Genomic DNA, 19,969 nt, shown 5'->3' on the forward strand with positions numbered 1-19,969 from the left:
AGTAATATACCAAATAAAAGGACAGCCTTGGTGCCAAACCTGTTATTGTTTCTGCCATCTAGTTTATTCTGTTATTAGTCAATTATTGTTTAAATAGTTAGAATTTGCAAAAAAGTATATTAATAATACGTACTTTTCCAAATTCTCATATTTGAGCGTTAGACTTCCCGTTAGGTTTTCCATTTCCTTAAGCATTTTCAAGAACATGCCAGATTTTTACAACTGATTGATACATTCTGAAGAATTTCAGCAAAATAGAAACAAATTTGCCTGTCTTCAAGGCTCTTCATCATCCTGTACCAGAGACTGCTTTTGAGCCACATCTATACTCACCCTCTGCTCTGTCAGCCAGACCTAGTAAGCCTATGCTCATTTTATTCTTTATTTTTGTAATTTCTCTACTTGTATGTTTCTTTTATTTCTTCAAGTTCATATTTTATAAATCTTTTAACACTCAGAAGAAACTTCCAGGGAAACTCTATATCACCCTCATTCTTTCTCTAATTTGACTAGGTTTTGTATCCCCTTTTGCACATTCAGTATATTTATCCAATATTATGATTCAGTGTAGCAGCAATTTGTTTTACTCTCCAGATCCATTACTAACATGTAAACTCTTTGAATATATTATCATCTCTATTGCATTTATTTTGAAATGAATGTGGTATTGTGCGATGATCATCTTTAATGTAAAAATTGCTATATTTATTTTTGCATCCCTCATAAATAACCAAGGTGTGCAACATCTTTTAGTAACCCAAGGTTGTGTAATTTATTTGGGGTTGATTTGAGTGCTTCATTTTGACTGGTGCTGTGTATAATATAGCCCCTTTAAGTGATAAGTGAACATGTAATATCACTTATTATTAAACTTACTGGTCATTATACAATTTATTTTTTTCTACTTACATTTTCTTTATTTCATTCCTATATTCCTATATTACCATTCTGTTGCTAGGACAAAATACCTGACATACACAACTTTAAGGAGCAAAGGTTTATTTTGGTTCATAGTTTCAGAGGATTCAATTCATAATTGGCTGGCTCAAATGCAGAAACATCATGGCAGAAGGGCCTGTGAAAAGCTGCTCACCTCATGGAAGCCAGAAATCAGCAAGAGGAAGGACATAACCAGAGAAACAATATACCTTAAAAGCCAGCCCCCAGTGACCTAATTCTTTTTTTTTTTGTATTAAATTCTTTTATTGGTACATTGTAGGTGTACAACACAATTACATTTCTCATTGGGAATTGTACCTTTATATAATGCATCTTGGTTCTTATTTGTTCCCCATTCCCAGCCCTCCCTTCACGCTCTCCACCCTTCCCTATTTAAAAGACTTTATTTCCATTTTTTCCATTTCTCAGCATTTTTTCCTTTCCCTTCTTTCCTTTCCCCTGCCCCTCCCACTACCCCTACCCCTTTGGACCTTTTCTTTCTATTTTACATTTTCGATTATTCATTCTAATCATTGGTACATTTTAGGTATACAATATAATGACATTCATCATTGGAAATTTGCACCTTTACATAATCTCTCTTGGTTCTTATTTTTCACCCTTGCCCAGCCCTCCCTTCAACCCCTCCAGTCTTACCTATTTACAAAGATTTTGTTCCTATTTTTCCATTTTCTCATATTAATCCTATTCCCTTCTATCCTTTCCCCTAGCCCTCCCACTTCCTTCCCCTTTGCCCCTTTTCTTCCTATTTCACATTACCTATTATACATTTAGTCCCTATTTACATTTTCAGTTTCTCACACCAGAGAAACTATTTGGTATTTACACATGTGTGTCCTATTTATTTCACTTAAGAGTATCACCTCAATGTGCATCCACTTAGCTATAAATGTCTCTAATTTCTCATTTTTTATGGCTGAGTAGTACTCCATTTTATTAAAAAACCACATTTTCTTGATCCAGTCTCCAGTTGATGGGCATTTGGGCTGTTTCCAAGTTTTAGCTATTACAAACTGTGCTGCTATGAACATAGGTGCACATATATCACTGTGGTATGATTCTTTTAATTCTTTGGGGAAGATCCCCAGCAGGGGAATAGCGGGGTCAAATGGGACTTCCAGTCCTAGTTCTTTGAGGTATCTCCATACTGATTTCCACAGGGCTTGCACCAGTCTACACTCCCACCAGCAGTGGAGCAGGGTTCCTCTTTCCCCACAGCCCCGCCAACATTTGTTATTGGTTGATTTCATGATAGCAGCCATTCTTTCTGGAGTGAAGTGGAATCTCAGAATTGTTTTCATTTGCATCTCTTGAATGACCAGTGATGTTGAACATTTTTTCATGTATTTACTTGCTATTTCTACTTCTTTGTTTGAGAAATGTCCGTTCATTTCAGATGCCCATTTTTGGATTGGGTCTTTAAATTTGGGAGGTCTGATCTTTTTAAGTTCTTTATAGATTCGAGATAGTAGACCTTTGAGGAAGAGCAGGTGAAGATGTTTTTCCCACATTGTGGGTTGTCTCTTCACACTGCTGGTGGTTTCTCTGGCTGTGCAGAAGCTTTTTAATAAGAAGACATCCCATTTGTTGATTGTTTGTGCTAGTACACGGGCAACTGAGGTTTTGTTCATAAAGTCTTTTCCTACACCGATGTCTTCAAGGGTTCTACCTAACCTCTGTACCAACTGGTTCAGAGTTTCTATTTTAATATTTAGATCTTTAATCCATTTTGATTTTAGTTTAGTGCATGGTGAGAGATATAGGTCTAGTTTTAATCTTTGGCAAGTTGAAGCCCAATTTTTCCAGCCGCATTTATTAAAGAGGCTATCTTTCCTCCAATGAGGGTGTTTGGCTCCTTTATCAAAGATGAGATGGCTGAGTGTGTCTGGCATTGTTTCTGCATCTTCTAATCTGTTCCACTGGTCCTCAAGTCTGTTTCTTTGCCAGTACCATGCTGTTTTTATCACAGTGGCTTTGTAGTATAGCTGCAGGTTGGGGATTGTGATACCCCCAGCCATGTCTCTGTTACCTAGAATTGCTTTTGCTATTCTGGGTCTCTTCTTGCTCCAAATGAATTTTTGGACTGTTTTCTCGAAGTCTATGAAGTATGCTGCTGGGATCACAATTGGAATTGCATTAAATCTATACAGCAGTTTTGGAAGTATGGCCATTTTTACTCTATTAATCCTTCCTACCCAGGAGCATGGCATGTCTGTCCATTTTCTGATATCATCTTCAATCTCTCTTTTCAGAGTGCCATAGTTTTCAGAGAAGAGGTCTTTGATTTCTTTCATTAGGTTGATTCCTAGGTATTTCAGTTTTTTGGATGCTATTGTGAAAGGAATTATTTGCCCTATTTCTTTTTCAGAGAGTCTGTCATTCATGTAGAGGAAAGCTATTGATTTTTGTGTGTTGACCTTGTAACCAGCTACTTGACTGAATTTGGTTATTAAGTCTAGAAGACTTTTGGTGGAGTTCTTGGGGTCTTCTATATAGAGTATCATGTCATCTGCAAATAATGACCATTTGACTTCTTCATTTCCTATCTTTATTCCTTTTATTTCTTTCTCTTGTCTAATTGCCGTGGCTAATGTTTCCAGAACTATATTGAACAAGAGTGGTGATAGTGGACATCCTTGTCTTGTTCCTGACTTTAGTGTGAAGGATTTCAGTTTTTGACCATTTAGTATGATATTGGCTGTTGGTTTTTCATAGATGGCTTCTATCAGTTTGAGGTAGAGACCATCTATTCCAATTTTTTGTAGAGTTTTTACCATAAATGCATGTTGGATTTTGTCAAATGCTTTTTCTGCATCTATGGAGATAATCATATGGTTTTTGTCCTTGGTTCTATTGATATAGTGTATTACGTTAATTGATTTTCATATATTGAACCATCCCTGCATCCCTGGGATGAATCCCACTTAATCAGAGTGTATGATCTTCTTGATGATCTTCTGCATTCTGTTTGCCATTATCTTATTAAGGATTTTTGCATCTATGTTCATTAGTGAGATTGGCCTATAGTTCTCTTTTTCAGTTGGGTCTTTCTCTGCTTTGGGGATCAAGGTGATGCTTGCTTCCAGGAATGAATTTGGGAGTATTGCTTCCCTTTCAATTTCATTGAAGAGTTTAAACAGTAGTGGCAGCAGTTCCTCTCTAAATGTCTTGTAGAATTCAGCAGTGAAGCCATCATGGCCCGGGCTTTTCTTAGTTGATAAGTTTTTTATTACATTTTCAATTTCATTGGTTGATATTGGGTTGTTCAGAATTTTTAGGTCTTCTTCATTCAACTTTGGTAATTCATACATATCTAGGAATCTGTCCATTTCTTCTGTGTTGTCCATCTTATTGGCGTATAGGTTCTGGAAGTAGGTATTGATGAATCTCTGGATTTCTGCTGGGTCTGTTGTCATTTCACCCTTTTCATTCCTAATTGCATGGATTTGGGCCTTTTCTTTCCTTTTTCTGACAAGGTTGGCTAAAGGTTTGTCGATTTTGTTGATTCTTTCAAAGAACCAACTCTTGGCTTCATTGATTTTTTGTATCATTCTCTTAGTCTCCATTGCATTGATTTCTCCTCTGATCTTTATAATTTCCTCCCTTGTATGAGCTCTGGGGTTGTCCTGCTCTTCTTTTTGTGGAAGCTTGAGGTTCAGCATCAGGTTGTTTAATTGGGCTCGTTCTGTTTTGCTAATATGCATATTCACTGCTATGAATTTCCCTTGTAAGACTCCTTTCATTGTGTCCCATAGATTCTGATATGTTGTATTGTCATTGTCATTTAATTGAAGGAACTGTCTGATTTCTTCTTTAATTTCCCCTGTGACCCATTGGTTATTCAGAAGTGTGTTGTTCAATTTCCACGTGTTTATGAAATTTTTTGAGTTTCTTTTGCTATGGATCTCCAATTTCATCGCACTATGGTCTGATAATATACAGGGGATAACTTCAATTCCTTTGCACTTACTTAAACATGTTCTATGTGTGAGTATGTGGTCTATTTTTGAGAATGACCCATGTGCAGCTGAGAAGAGTGTGTATTCTGATTTTGTGGGGTGGAAGTCTCTGTAAACATCTGTTAAGTTCATTTGTTCAAGAGTTCGATTGAGTTCTAGTATTCATTACTTATTTTTAGTCTAGTTGATCTATCTATTTGTGACAGTGGGGTGTTGAGGTCCCCCACTACAATCGTATTAGTGCATATATGACTTTTCATGTCCGTTAGTATTTGTTTTATATAGTTGGCTGCACTAGTGTTTGGTGCATAGATATTTATGATTGTCATCTCTTCCTCTTGTACTCTTCCCTTTACAAGGATGTAATGTCCTTCTTCGTCTCTCTTCATCAGTGTTGTTTTGAAATCTACTTGATCTGCCAAGAGGATAGCTACTCCTGCTTTTTTTTGGGTTCCTGTCACATGCAGTATTGTTTTCCACCCTTTCACTTTCAGTCTGAGTTTCCTTTTGAATTAAGTGTGTTTCTTGTATGCAGCATATTGTTGGATTTTGCTTCTTGACCTATCTGTGAAGAGATTTTTCATGTCATCTGCACTCTCTCCTGTTTCTTCATTGAGCCCAATCAGGCTTATGTTATTCTTTTTTGCATCATCTAGCAGCTGCTGGATTGATTTCTCATGTTCCCTTATAATTTTGAAGCAATTTTTCTTTTCCTGGTCACTAATTGCAATCTTATCTTCTATATCTGAAATTCTGTCCTCACTCTGGCTCATTCTGCTGTGTAGACTTTCAATGGAGTTTTTCATGTCCTGGAAATCTATTTGCATCTGTTTTATGGATTCCATTTGTTTCTTGTGTTGGGATTCCATCATGTTCTTGAGCTCCTCTCTAGATTTATTAATCATGTCTTGCACTAGGGGCACAATTTCTCCTGTTATCTGAGAAATTATTTCTGATTTCACTTTTTCCAGATCCCCTTTTGTTGCCAGTTCAGTGGGTCCAGGTGCTTGAGTATCAGAGGGTTCCATCTCATTTCCCTTTGGGAAATTCATAGCACTAAATGCCCATATTAGGAAAACAGAGAGAACTCAAATAAACAACCTAATGCTGAACCTCAAGCTTCTAGGTCCTTGAAGTAGGTATTGATGATCCTCTGGATTTCTGCTTGATCTGTTTTGACTTCATAATTTTCATTCTTAAATGCATGGATTTTAGACTTTTCTTTCCTTTTTTGATAAGGTTGGCTAAAGGTTTATCAATTTTATTTATTCTTTTGAAAAGCCAACTCTTTGATTCATTAAGTTTTTGGCATCATTCTCTTAGTCTCCATTGCATTGATATCTGCTCTGATCTTTATAATTTCCTCTCTTGTATAAGCTTTGGGTTTGTCATACCCTTTTTTTTCTAGAAGCTTGAGGTTCAGCATTAGGTTGTTTATTTGAGTTCTCTCTGTTTTCCTAATATGGGCATTCAGTGTTATGAATTTCCTTCATAGAACTGCTTGCATTGTGTCCCATACATTCCTGTATGTTGTACTGGCATTATCATTTACTTGTAGAAACTGTCCAATTTCTTCTTTAATTTCGTCTGTGACTCATTGGTTGTTCAGGACAGTGTCATTCAATTTCCATGTATTTGTGGGGGTTTCACAGTTTCTTATGCTATTGACCTCCAATTTTATTGCACTATGGTCTGACAATACACAGCAGGTAACTTCAGTTCTTTTACATTTACTGAAGCATATCCTACGAGCTAGCATGTGGTGTATTTTGGAGAATGACCCATGTTCAGCTGAAAAGAATGTGTATTCTGATTTTGGGGGGTGGAAGACTCTGTAAACATCTATTAAGTCCATTTGTTCAATAGCTTGGTTCAGTTCTAGAATTTTGTTGTTGATTTTTTGTCTGGATGATCTGTGTACTTGTGATAGTGGGGTATTGAGGACCCCCACTACAATTGTATTAGTGCTTATTTGCTTTTTCATGCCCATTAATATTTTTTTGTATAGTTGGGGGCATTCATATTTGGTGCATACATATTTATGATTGTCATCTCTTTCTCTAGGATTGTTCCTGTCACAAGGCTGTAGTGACAATCTTTGTCTCTCTGAGTTAGTTTTGGTTTGAAATCTATTTTGTCTGCAAATAAGATTGCTACCTCTGCTTTTTCCTGGGTTCCTGTGTTGTGGAGAACTGTTTTCCACCCTTTTACTTTCAGTCTATGAATTTATTTTCAAGTTAGGTGTGTTTCTTATATATAGCGTATTGTTGGATTGTGCTTCTTAATCCATTCTGCCAGTCTCTTTTGGTTGGTGAATTGAGGCCATTAACATTGATGGTTATAATTGATAGATATTGACTCATCCTTCTCATGATTTTTTTTGTTGTTGGCTCTTTTATTTTTTATTTTTCCCCCTTTTCTTTTAGTTTGTCGCCTTGCCTGGTGGCTTCCCTCTGCTTGGCCTCATGGAGTTGTGACTTTCACTGTCTTTTTCTAGGATATTGCTTAGAATTGTTTGGAGTGCTGGTTTGGTGTTCATGAAATTTCTCAGGTGTTCTTTGATGTGGAAGTATCTAATTTCCCCATCAATTTTGAAGGATAATTTTGCAGGATACAACAGTCTAGGTTGGAAATTATGTTCTTTTAGGTTTTGAAATACTTCACTCCCGTCTCTCCTTGACTTGAGGGCTTGTGTTGAGAAGTCTGCTGTGATTCTGATGGGCTTTCTTTTATAGGTGATTTGCTTCTTTTCTCTAAGTGCTTGTAGAATTTTATTCTTCTGTTGGCTTTCTGAGATCTTGACTATTATACGTCTAGGTGTAGATTTTTTTTGATAGTGGCTAATTGGAGTTCCATATGCCTCACTTATCTGTATGTCCAATCTCTTTCTCTGTCTACAAAATTTTCTACTATTACTTCTGTGAACAGTTTCTTTTATGTCTATTGTACTTTCTCCTGTTTTTTTGTGGACTCCTATCAGTCTTATGTTATTCTTTTTTGCATCATCTAGTAGCTGCTGGATTGATTTCTCGTGTTCCCTTACTATTTTTAAGAAATCTCTGTTTTCATGGTCACTAACCACAATCCTGTCTTCTATATCTGATATTCTGTCTTCACATTCTGTTAGTCTGCTGTGTATACTTTCAATGGAGTTTTTAATCTCCTGGATATCTGTTTGAATCTGTTTCATGGATTCCATTTCTTTCTTATGTTGGGCAATCATGGTTTCCATTTCTTTCTTATGCTGGTCATTCATGGCTTCCAGCATGGTTCTGAGGTCATCTACTTTTTTATCTGTTTCTGTTCTTGAGCCTCTAATCATGTCTTTCATTCTGCTCACCATCTCTGTAGTTATCTGGGACAGTATTTCTGTTTTGAATTTTTCTAGAGCCTCATTCGTTGTTTTGTTACTTCCTGTGCTATAAGTTCAGGGTGTTAAGGTGATTGATGATCAGACTTTTCCATCTTGTTTCCCTCAGAATTTGCCTTTTTGGGGTGGAAGTCTGAGTTTGTGCCTTGCTTAAATGTCTTCTCATTTTTGTTTTTGGTAGTGTCCTTGTCTTAATTCTTGGATTGCTACTTTGAAATTTCTTATTGTAAGTATCTTTGTTGCTTGTATTTAGAACTCTTATGGAATGATTGCTTTTCAGAGGTGTCTTCCAGATATAGCTGGTCTTTAGGCTTTGAGTCTCTAATGACTCTGAGGCTGTCTCATTTTCATTATACCAGGAAGGCAATCACAACTCCTTAGCCCAAATGATACAATCAGCAACACCAGAGCATGAAGCACAGCTTAGAAAATGACAATTTGTGGTAGTTATTAATCTATCATGTTTAACCATGTAAATTCAATCAAAATCGAGGACCAGCTCAACATATGTTTATAGTGAATAAACTCTTCAATATAGCAACTTTACCCTTAGGGATGGGTAGTTAGAAGGAGTTGGGGAGGGAGGGATTGTAGGGAAAGGTTAGCAGTGAGGCCAGAGGACACAGGAAGATCACGCAAACTCTAAGAAACTGTTGAAGAAAAGAGGAAAAGACAGAATGAAAGAACAAAGATGAGAACAGAACAACCTAACAGCAATAGGGAGGCTAGAAACTGTATTTACTTTTCTTTAAAACTAATGACATTCAAGAGAAGGAAAAAGAGAAGAAGAGAAAAATAAAGAAGAAGTCTGAGTTAGGGCCAGAACAGGAACAAAAAGGGAGATGAACAATGTGGGACAGCAAGAGAATGAGTGAGAGAGAGAGAGAGAAAGAAAAGAGAAAAGAAAGAAAAAAAGAAGAGAAATATAAAAATTTGAAAAGAGTAGAAAAAAGTAAAAATTAAAAAGAGAAAAAAATTTTTGCAAATAACAAAAAATAAAAATGAAGGGCCTTCTTCAGGGTATGTTTCTGCTGTCACAATAGACAACATGGGCAACAGTGTGCAGATATAAATCAGTGAGTCTCAGTAAGTCCGTCACAGACCCATGAGATTCAGGCAGATTTCTGGCTGCAAGGCCCAAGTTGAGCTCCCTGACCTACTGCAAGTTTGAACTCTGCAAGGTTCTACTGCAGGTTCCAGCTGCCCTTCACCTGAAGTTAGTCCAGGTTCCAATGGGAGGTGGTGATCCCTCCAACTTACCAAGTATGGTGGTCTGGTGTGCCTTTATTGCAGAGATTCTCTTCACTTTTCCAGTAGGCTTCAGGTTTCGTCAAGGAGCCTGAGAGAGACCCTCTTTCTGTTCTTTCTGCTCTATCTTCTGGAGCTCAGGACAATGACCTTTATGACCCCCTGTGCCTCTGTGGTGTGCAACCAGGTAGCAGCACAGGCAGGAGGCCAGAGGCGGGGGGCGGGGGAGGCTGCAGGTGCCTGTAAGGCTAAGCTGGTAGCTGTGGGCAGGGCGCGGGGATGGAGTGGAGGCTGTCCCATCATTCTTACCTTTTTCTGGAGCAGTTGTGGAAATCTTACTTTGCAAATATCTTTAGTTAGGCTATTATTGTTGTCTTAATGACCTTAATTGATTAAAAAAACCCTTTACTTTTCATATTCACTTTGACTTTGGGGAAGAGCCAGAATTTCCAGTGTCAGATCTAGTGAATGAGTACACACCGTACTGTTTTTCCAAGTCTGCCTTTTTCCTGCATGGCACATGTTACCAGCATTTACCACATTTCTGATCACACCTCATAGAGACACTCATAAACAAGGACTTCCATAACCACTTCAGAAAGTGGCAAGAATGAATGGATAAGTGTGTTCAAAGAAGGGCAAATAATTTGAGGAGGATTAACGGCAATGTGTCATTACTGTAATAATTTTTTATTTAAATATTCACCCTACAGGTCTTTGCTGCCCAGAGCAGCACTAATCAGACCCAAAGCTCAGCTTCTTCTCAGTCTCCTTTTTCTACCTTTCCTGTAATTTGCCATGTGCTGCCATGGCTCGCAGGAGACTAGGACTTACTGCAGAGGTTCTGCACAGGGCAGCAGCGGTGCCTATCAACTGATCAACCTGATCATGGACAAGGCCAATACTCCAGGAGAAAAGTAAATTGCTGCACAAAGAATTACTGTTTGAAGCCCTGTGGATTAAGTTGTTCCAGAAAAGAGAGAATGACATAACATCAGCTTCAGACACAATGTAACTTTCTACTTTGAGGGTAAGAAAGTAATTCTGATTCAAAAAGAAAACCAAGAGAGGACTTTAAAATAATAAGCTCCAGCCCCCGCCACCATTCCAAGCTCCTAGGGTAGAGAAGCTGAGCCAGTCCCAGCACCTGGAAGGAAGCTCCCCCACCGCCATCCCAGGCTCCTAGGCCAGAGAAGCTGAGCCAGTCCCAGCACTCAGAAGGAAGCTCCCCCACCGCCACCCCAGGCTCCTAGGCCAGAGAAGCTGAGCCAGTCCCAGCACTCAGAAGGAAGTTCCCCCACTGCCATCGCAGGCTCCTAGGGCAGAGAAGGTGAGCGGTGTGGGTACCAAAAGCACTCCCCCCACCCCATAGAAATGAGAAAACACATAAACAAGCCTCAAAAACAGAGTTCCAGATCACCTACAGCAACCTCAAAGGGAAACGAGATGGAACAATCTGATACTCAACCACCTGGACTCTCTGAACTGTGAACAAAAGAGGATCTGGGAAAAATGAAATCAGAAATAATTACTCAGATAACAGCAAAGATTTTGCGCATGGTGCAAGACATGATTAATAAATCTAGAGAGGACACAGATAAAAAAAATAGAGGATCTGATGAACATGATGGAATCCCAACATAGGAAACAAATGGAATCCATAAAACAGATACAGATTTCCAAGAGATTAAAAACTCCATTGAAAGTCTGCACAGCAGAATGAACCAATGTAAGGATAGAATTTCACATATAGAAGATAAGATTGCAATTAGTGAGGAGGAAAAGAAAAATTGCTTTAAAATTGTAAGGGAACATGAGAAATCAATCCGGCACCTGCTAGATGATGCAAAGAACTATAAGATAAGACTAATTGGAGTCAATGAAGAAACAGGAAAGAGTGCAGATGACATAAAAAAACTGTTCACACAAGTGATGGCAGAAAACTTCCCAAGGAGGGGAAAAGAACTTGACATACAGATAAGTGAGGCATATAGGACTCCAGCTAGCCTTAATCAAAAAAAATCAACACATAGGCATATAATAGTTAGGATTCCAGAAATCCAACAGAAGAACAAAATTCTACAAGCGGTTAGAGAAAAGAAAGAAATCACATACAAAGGAAAGCCCATCAGAATCACAGCAGACTTCTCAATGCAAACCCTCAAGGCAAGAAGAGCTTAGAGTGATGTATTTCAAGCCCTAAAGGAAACAGCCTCCCACCCAGATTGATGTACCCTGCAAAACTATCTTTCAAAATTGTTGGAGAAATAAGATACTTTCATGGCAAAGAGCACCTCAGGAACTTCACAAATACCAAACCGACACTCCAAAATATTTTAGACAATACCCTAGGAAAAGACAATGAGGATCACAACCCCAGGAAGCCCAGCAGAATGAATCCATTGGGCCTGACAAATTAAATGCAAAGGGGGAGAATCCAACAAAAAGAAAAAGTCAGGGCAAGGCTTTTCAAACTTTTAACTTCATCTCCTAATGAGTGTATAATTCAATCTTATTATTGTACTGATTAGTATTTTTCTGATTCTAGAATTGCACACCATTCCTTGTGCTATACTGGCTATTTATCATCATCTTATGTCTACATTTTAATTGGGTTGTCTATTAATGAGTGTTAAGAATTCTTTATATATTCTGGTCATAGGTTATATGCATTGTAAATATGGTTTGTTAAAGGACTACTTTTCATTTTAATGATGTCATTTAAAGTTCTACATTTTGATGGAATCTCATTTATCAATTTTTTTCTTTTATACATCATGGTTTTTGTATCCTAGGTAGTTCTTGCCTACCCTGAATTCATAAACATTTTCCCTTATAATTTCTTCTTAAAGTTTTATACTTTTAGGTTTTCATATTTAGGTTCATAGATCCCTTCAAGTTATTTTTATGTATGGAAATAAAGGGTTGAGGTTAATTTTTTATATACGGATACCAGGTGTTCTAGTGCCATTTGCTGAAAACACTATCTTTTCCTTGGCTCTTGATTTGAGTTTATATTCTATAAAATGCTAATGTTAAATAATTTTTCAAAACTCAGTGGACCATATATGTGTGGTTCTATTTCTAGATTCTCTGTTTTATTCCAATGATCTATCTGTCTTTCCTTACACCATCACTGCCTTGATTACTGTAGCTTTAGAAGAAATCTTAAAATTAGGTACTAAATGTCTTCCAACACTGTTTTTGTTTTTAACTTTTCTAGGTCCTTTGTACTCCCACATAACTTTTAAATTTCAATATCTAATTCTTCATTTATAGGAAGTATACACAGACATGAATTTTTATATATACCTTGTGTTTTCTAATCTTGCTAAATTCAAGTACAAGTTCTAGGGGCTCCTAGAGATTTCTTAGTATTTTTTCTGTAGATGATCATTTCATCTACATATAAAGATTTTGCTTCTGCCGTGCCAATCCTATCCTAGTTGTATCATTTTATTGCCAGACTATTTTGGTGGGGCCTAGGTTTCAAAGTTTAATGGACAGATAAAGAGTAAGCATATCTGCCCTTGTTCCCCACCTTAAGGAGAAAGCATTGTTATCTTCTCCATTTATATAAGGCATTCTCACTGGAAGTATGAAATACATGTCTTTAATCTGTTGACAAGTTTCTGTTCTACTTCTAGGCTCCTGATAGCTTTTACCATGAACAGCTGTAGAATTTAGTCCAATACTTTTACTCCAACTAGTGACAGGATCATATGGCTTTTTCCTTTCCTCTGTTTAAATGATGATTTTGGGGGGTGGATCTTCCAATGCTGAACCAACACTGCCATCCCTATAACAAAACCACTTTCTACATCCTGCCAGATCTGACTTCCAATAGTTTGTTTTGTTAAACAAATTTCTATCTATGTTCATACTTTTTTCGTCTATTATCTTTATCCAGTTTTAGGATTAGCACAATGTTGAGTTCCTAAAATGAGGGGAGAAGTGCTCCATTGTTTTCTGCTTTAATTGTTTGATATAATTTATCAGTTAAAATGTTTATGAGCCTGCTGTTGTCATATAGGTAGGTTTTCAAGCTAGGAATATACTTTCTTTAATAGGTGCTATTCAAGTTTTATATTTCCTCTAGAGTTAGTTTCATTAATTTGTCTTCCAAGGTACTTCTTAGAAGTTGTCAAATTTATTTCAAAAAAGATTTTTGTAATATGCTTTCTATATCCTTTTAAATTCTGTAAAATCTGTGGTAATGTCTCCTAGATCTTAATATTGTAATTTTAAAAATGTGTAACTGATATTGTGTGACAGGAAGAAAAGGTCTAATAGAGCAGGGGAATTTGAAGGGGTAGGGGAAGGGAAAAAAGGGAAAGGAAAAAATATGAGAAGAAAAAAATGGAAACAAGGTCTTTGCAAATAGGGAAGGGTGGAGGGGGCGAAGGGAGGGCAAGGGAAGGGGAAAAAAATAAGAACCAAGATCCCAATGATGAATGTAACTGTATTTTATACTGAAAATGTACCAATAAACTTAATGGGGGAAAAAAATAAATAAATCTTCACCCTACATTTTGAGCGCGCGCGCACACACACACACACACACACACACACACACATATATGACTTTAAAAGTTTCATAATTCAAAAGAAATAACATAGTCAAAAGAAAACCTATGGAATGTGACAAAACATTTGCAAGTCACATAGGATGAGAAATAATATTCAGAATATATAAATGATTTGTATAATTCAACAAAAACAACTGAAAATAGGTAAACAACTTGTATAGATAATTTTCTAATGAACATATACAATGCCCAATAAGCTCCTGAAAAAATACTAAATACCCATTAGATGTCCCCCCAAGGCTTCATACAGTCATAGGTCAGGCTTTTCACAAGTTGCTGGATTAAGTTCATGATGCTGGGATTAAGGATATATGATTACTAAATTAGTCCACTGATTGGTTTGGCGTAGTTTGGGGTGTGGCTAATAGGAAGGCCCATTCTGCGTGTGGGTGGCACCACCCAAAGGACAAGTAGCCCAGAAGGGATAAAATCAAAAGGCAGGCACCTGCTGCTGCTTTGCTGTTTTGCTGTTTTGTTGCCTTCTGCCTGCCCTTCCATGCTATGAACTATTTCTCCTCTGTGATGCCCCTCTACCATGCCCTCCTGCCTTGGACCGAGCCAACTATGAACTGAAAACTCTACAAACTGTGAGCTGAAATACACCTTTCCTCCCTTAACTTTGGATGTTGGGTATTTTGTCTCAGCAACACGAAAAATAACTATGACAACACCTCTTGGCATGAAACATAGAAAAATCACAATGAGATATCACATAATACCCATTAGTAGAGTCATTTTTAGAACAAAAGGAAAGAACTAGCACTGCAAAGGGTGGGGAGAAACTATAAGCTTTCCCCAATTAAGGTGGGAACAGAAAATTTATTTAAAACACTATAGAAGTTCTTTGAAAAACAGAATTACTATGATCCAGCAATCTTCTAGATATTTATCCAAAAGAACTGAAAAGAGGTGCCAAGAGATATTTGGACCCCAAGTTCATTGAAGCATTAATCACAATAGACAAGAGGCTGAAGTAACCCAAATGTCTATCAACAGATGAAGGAAAAAACAAAATATACTATGTGTATATGATGGAATATTATTCAGCTTCAAAAACTAGGTAATACTATGGCAGGCTAATCATATATGCAATGGTTTGGATGATGGTCCCCCAGAGGTCCGTATGCTAAGGCTGAGTTCTCTATGTGCACTACTGGGAGGTGCTAGAAACCCATAGGAATCAGGCATCAGAGATACCCTTAGGTTATCACAAGAGTAACTGCAAAAGGGACTTGGGAGGTTCCCACCAATCTTCTCTTTCTAGTTCCTAGCTCCAGATGTGAGCACTAACTCTGACAGCACACCTGCCAAGATGTGCTGCTGTGGACAGATGCCCAACCAGACAGGTCATACCTCTTAAATAGGAGCTTTCAAACTATGGGCTAAGTAAACTGTACCTCTTCATAAGTTAACTGCCTCAGGCACTTGGCTCTAGAACTACAAGTATCAGTAATACAAGGAAGGAATTTGAATACTTTGTAACAAGTGAAGGCATAGAAAGACAAACACTATAGGATGCAGTTATATGAGTGTATCAGTCAGCGTTCTCTATTAACACAGAAACAATAGGGTTTATAGACAGATTAATTAAGGGATATGGTTTCCATGTTTATGAAAGCTGAGAAGTCTCATGAGAGGCCATCAGCAAGGTACAGATCTTAGGATGCTAGGAATTGGCTCTATCCAAGTCCAAAGGCCTGAGCACCTGAATTTCTGGTGTCCAAAGGCAGGGGAAGATTATATCCTAGTTTCAGATGAGACCTCTAAATTCTCCTGTCTTCTTGCTCTATCCAGTCCCTCAACTGACTTGGTGGACCTTCCTTCTCAGATCACTGACTCAAATGCCAGTCTATTTGAATGCAAACTCAAAGACACACTCAAGATAAAACTTTATTAGTCCTTTAGCTATCACTCAGTAGAGTCAACTTGACATCTAAATTTAACCACCACAATGATATAAATAAAACAATCAAACTCTTAGAAACAAAATAGAATGATGTTTGTCAATAATAAAGGAGTAGAGCATTAAGGAACAGTAAATTAATAGGTGCAGAGCTTCTATATTGCAAAGCAAAAAATTCTATATTCCGTTGCACTAAAATGCAAATATACTTAACACTACTGAAATGTACAGCTATGGTGTTTATGATAGTAAATATTATACATTTTGGCATAATTTAAAAGAAATAAAATCATTAATGCATTGATAAACCAATCAGGGTTTGAATTTGAATGGAAATGTAGGAGACTACCCAATAATAATGAAAGAATAAAAAAGGTTTTTGAGAGCTAGGAATGGTGGCATAACCCATAATCCAAGCACTTAAGAGGCTGAGGCAGAAGGATCTGAAGTACATAGCCAGCCTGGGGTACACAAAGAGACCCTGTCTCAAAAATCAAGCAAACAAAGAGTTTTAAATAAATAAAGCAACAATCCATGCTCTGAAATGAAAAGAATTAAAATAATATCTGCAAAACCATGTGATTCAGAGGAGTCAATATGGAAAAGAATTCACTACAGTGTGAAAAAATATATATTAGGGTTAGATGTTTTTACTATTTTTCTGAGTTTACTAGAATAAAAAGAAAACAACAGATGGTCAAAAACAAATTTAAATATAAATAAGAAAACCATTGGACCATGATTTAATAAATTAAATGCATTTCACATAGTGGACTTCAAACTAAATTGCCACTGCATTTCAGTATCCTGTACTCCTCCCTTCCTCTCCTCTCCAGCACTTTGGTTTCATTACAGGTCTATCTCATATACTGGACTAAGTCCTGTGAGGAATGTACCGTGTCTGTGAGTCCTCGTACACTCAGCACTAGCACTAGCTGTGTATTAAGTGCACCTGCCCTCCACACACGGCCGCAGACTGGTTTGTCACAGACTGGTTTGTCTTTTTAGCGTGCGGGTCTTGCCTCCCTTCTAGATGGGACTGTGAATCCTGCTGACGGCTGGAGTCCCTGCTGCTGCATTCTCTGGAGCACCTGCACAGAGTTCCTTACGTGAAAAGCACTTTGTTATGAAAGCATTCCACACCTGAAATTCAGTCTTTCTGTCCTTGGGATGACAATCTTTGGAACAATCTTTGAAACCTCCAAACATATATACTAAAATGTGAATTAATCTGATCTGCAAGTGTGAATTAGAACAATACAAGAATACCACAGACTGCAAATTAAGTTAACATGAAAATGAGAAAATGTAGCTTCCTCATGCCCAGAAAAAGTGCCCAGAAAAATTTTCAGTTTCTTGGCACAAACAAAATATACACTCCTCCCAACTCATGGGTTTGTTGACATCGGTCTATTTCCCAGAAACTACGAGCTTGCCATACTTTCACTTTCCATCTGGCCTGTGTCCAACATGAAAATACTTTCCAGTTGTTCCGAATTACCCCAGAGCTCTTCCAATCATGAATAAAAGTGGAGAAGACCTGGGATGTTTCATTTATTACAGGACTACTCAGACTTCAAATTTAGGAAAAATAAAGAAGAAAACATACATTAACAAAAAAACTTCAGTACATGTGGTAAAACATAGAGCCATTAAGGAACCTAATCTGAACTTCTTTTAACACACTGATTCTTTGAAGAAACTCCAAATCAAGCAGCTGCCAGGAAAGTGTGACAGGACAATCTGCTGTGAAAACCACACTGAACATCTGGAAATGCAGATAAGAACTATATCATAAACACAAGGGTAAGGGCCAGTTGCTGGTCTTCCCCATGAACCTCTGTCAACATGGAAACTGCATCTGAGAAAGGAACCAGTGTGATTTCAGTGAGGCCAGGTATTCTCAACCCCCCATGCCTAGGCTACACTCTGTGCTCTGTGAGCGGGCTGATTCCAGGAATGGGTACAGTTACCAGAAATTTGGTATCTACCAGTTTAGAGTTTGCAGATCAAGAAAACAAAGGAAGAGGGAGCCCCACCTCGTTGGCCATACCCACCATTAGTGAAACTTTAGTCAAAGTGCCTTTGTGATGGAGAGAGAGTAGATCCTGACTCTACTTGCTAAGCTTGCTATGCATTCTAGGGTTGTACATTTGTTGCCAAGTACTTTTCTATATCCTGGGAATATAGCTCTGATTTCATGAAGCTCCTGGTGTCATGAATTCGAATTGCAAGTAGTCAATATGGAAATTTAAAAATAAAAATGGGGTGGCGATTGAAAAGAAACCAATCATGTCAGACATCTCTGAGAACATGCCCATTTTCAGAGACCTAAAGTACTCAGAAAGAACCAACCTTGCCAAAATGGAGGTAAGAGTCAGATGCAAAAAGCTGCTGGCAGGGCCTGGGAATATAGGTCAGTGGCACCACGCCTGTCTGGCAAGTGCAAGGTCCTGAGTTCGCACCAAAAAAATAAAGGTTAATATCTCTTATAGCTTACACATGTGTAAATATCGAACAGTTTCTCTGGTGTGAAAATGTAAATGAGGAGCAAAATGTATAATAGATAATGTGAAATAGGAAGAAAAGGTCCAAAGGGGAAGGAGAAGGGGAAGTGGGAGGGGTAGGTGAAAGGAAAGAAGGGAAAGGAAAAAATACGAAAAAAGGAAAAAATGGAAACAAAGCCTTTGTAAATAGAGAGAGGTAGAGGGGTTGAAGGAAGGGCAGAGGAATGGGGAAAAAAATAAGAACCAAGATATATTACATAAAGATACAAGTTCCCAATGATGATTATATTGTATACCTAAAACATACCAAAAAACTTAATGAATAAAAAAAAGCTGCTGGCATAAAGACTCTGAGACAAGGAGAATATAGGTATGACCAGCAACTGAAAGACCCAGGGGAATCTTATTTCTAGATCAAATTAAAAAGATACTTGACTAGAAAAATTTAAAAGATCACAGTGTGAGAGGAAAAGAAAAGAGAGAGTCTCTCTTCATTTTTCAAATTTCAGACACTGGCTTCTAGGTGTGGACCAACACCAGAGCATGGTGGGATCAGCCGAGGACCATGCAAGTCTTTCCCTTCTCCCTTCTCACTTCTTTCCTTATACAAGCAATGAGGAAGGTATGAAAGAGCATAGAATTTAAAGAATTTAAAATTTTCATCCCACTGTTGTGACTTGCTTAGGGAACTGGAGCAGAAATATACTTAGCCTTTGTCAGTTTTGTGTTATTATAAATAAAAATAATAAAGTAGTTGAGATTGGGTGCTTTTTATGCAGAAAAGAGATTTACTTAGCTCACCTTTTTGGAAGCTGAAGGTCCAAGAGTGCCTGTTCCCATCTATTTGGCCTCTAGTGAGGGCATTTTGGGTACATTACACAGCGTGGATGGTGTCATGTCAGAAAGGCCTACACTGAGAAAGAGACAGAAAGAAGGACCAGTCAAGATCACTTTAAACACACACACACACTGGGATTTTCTACAAGAACCACAGCACACTGCCAAAACAAAAGTAATCTCTCTTAAAATCTGAATTACCTCCCACGAGGCTGTACTTCTTAAAGGTTTCAGCACATTTCAATATCAACACACTGAGTTCAGTGTTTACAGTAAATAATCAAACCATATTTAAAACATAGTCCCCTCCCCCAGACTTCTTGTTTCCATTGTAAGTTGTCCACAGTGCTCTTTAATTTGCATGGTTGTAATTAGGACAGATTTTACTTATAACATAGGAAGCTGCTACAAAATAATACACAAATAAAGCAATTATTTTTTACAATTATTCACTCTGCAAACACAGAGGAGCAGCATAGTAAGGTGGTTCTTGAAGGAGGTTTGGAATCAAGGCTGCTTGGAAAAACTAAACTTGTAGTCCTATGATTTGAGACAAGCGACAAAGTTTCTACGAAATTATGGGAGATGTTCATTAT

At 37.7% G+C, this 19,969-nt stretch overlaps 1 protein-coding gene across 2 annotated transcripts in view; it reads right to left on the minus strand.

The window, feature by feature from the left end:
• Gbp6 (guanylate binding protein family member 6) overlaps positions 1-19,969 on the minus strand; it is a 49,144-nt gene that overhangs the window by 26,124 nt on the left and 3,051 nt on the right. For both annotated transcript variants that reach the window (XM_087213045.1, XM_004841309.4), the window contains exon 2: positions 19,338-19,449. The gene's annotated coding sequence lies outside the window, so the exon portion shown is untranslated. The remainder of the gene's footprint in view (positions 1-19,337; positions 19,450-19,969) is intronic.

The sequence above is a fragment of the Heterocephalus glaber genome, unplaced genomic scaffold, assembly GCF_053883595.1.
Source record: "Heterocephalus glaber isolate CG9 unplaced genomic scaffold, H.glaber_assembly_v1.0 deba00001442, whole genome shotgun sequence".
NCBI classification, from domain to species: domain Eukaryota; kingdom Metazoa; phylum Chordata; class Mammalia; order Rodentia; family Bathyergidae; genus Heterocephalus; species Heterocephalus glaber.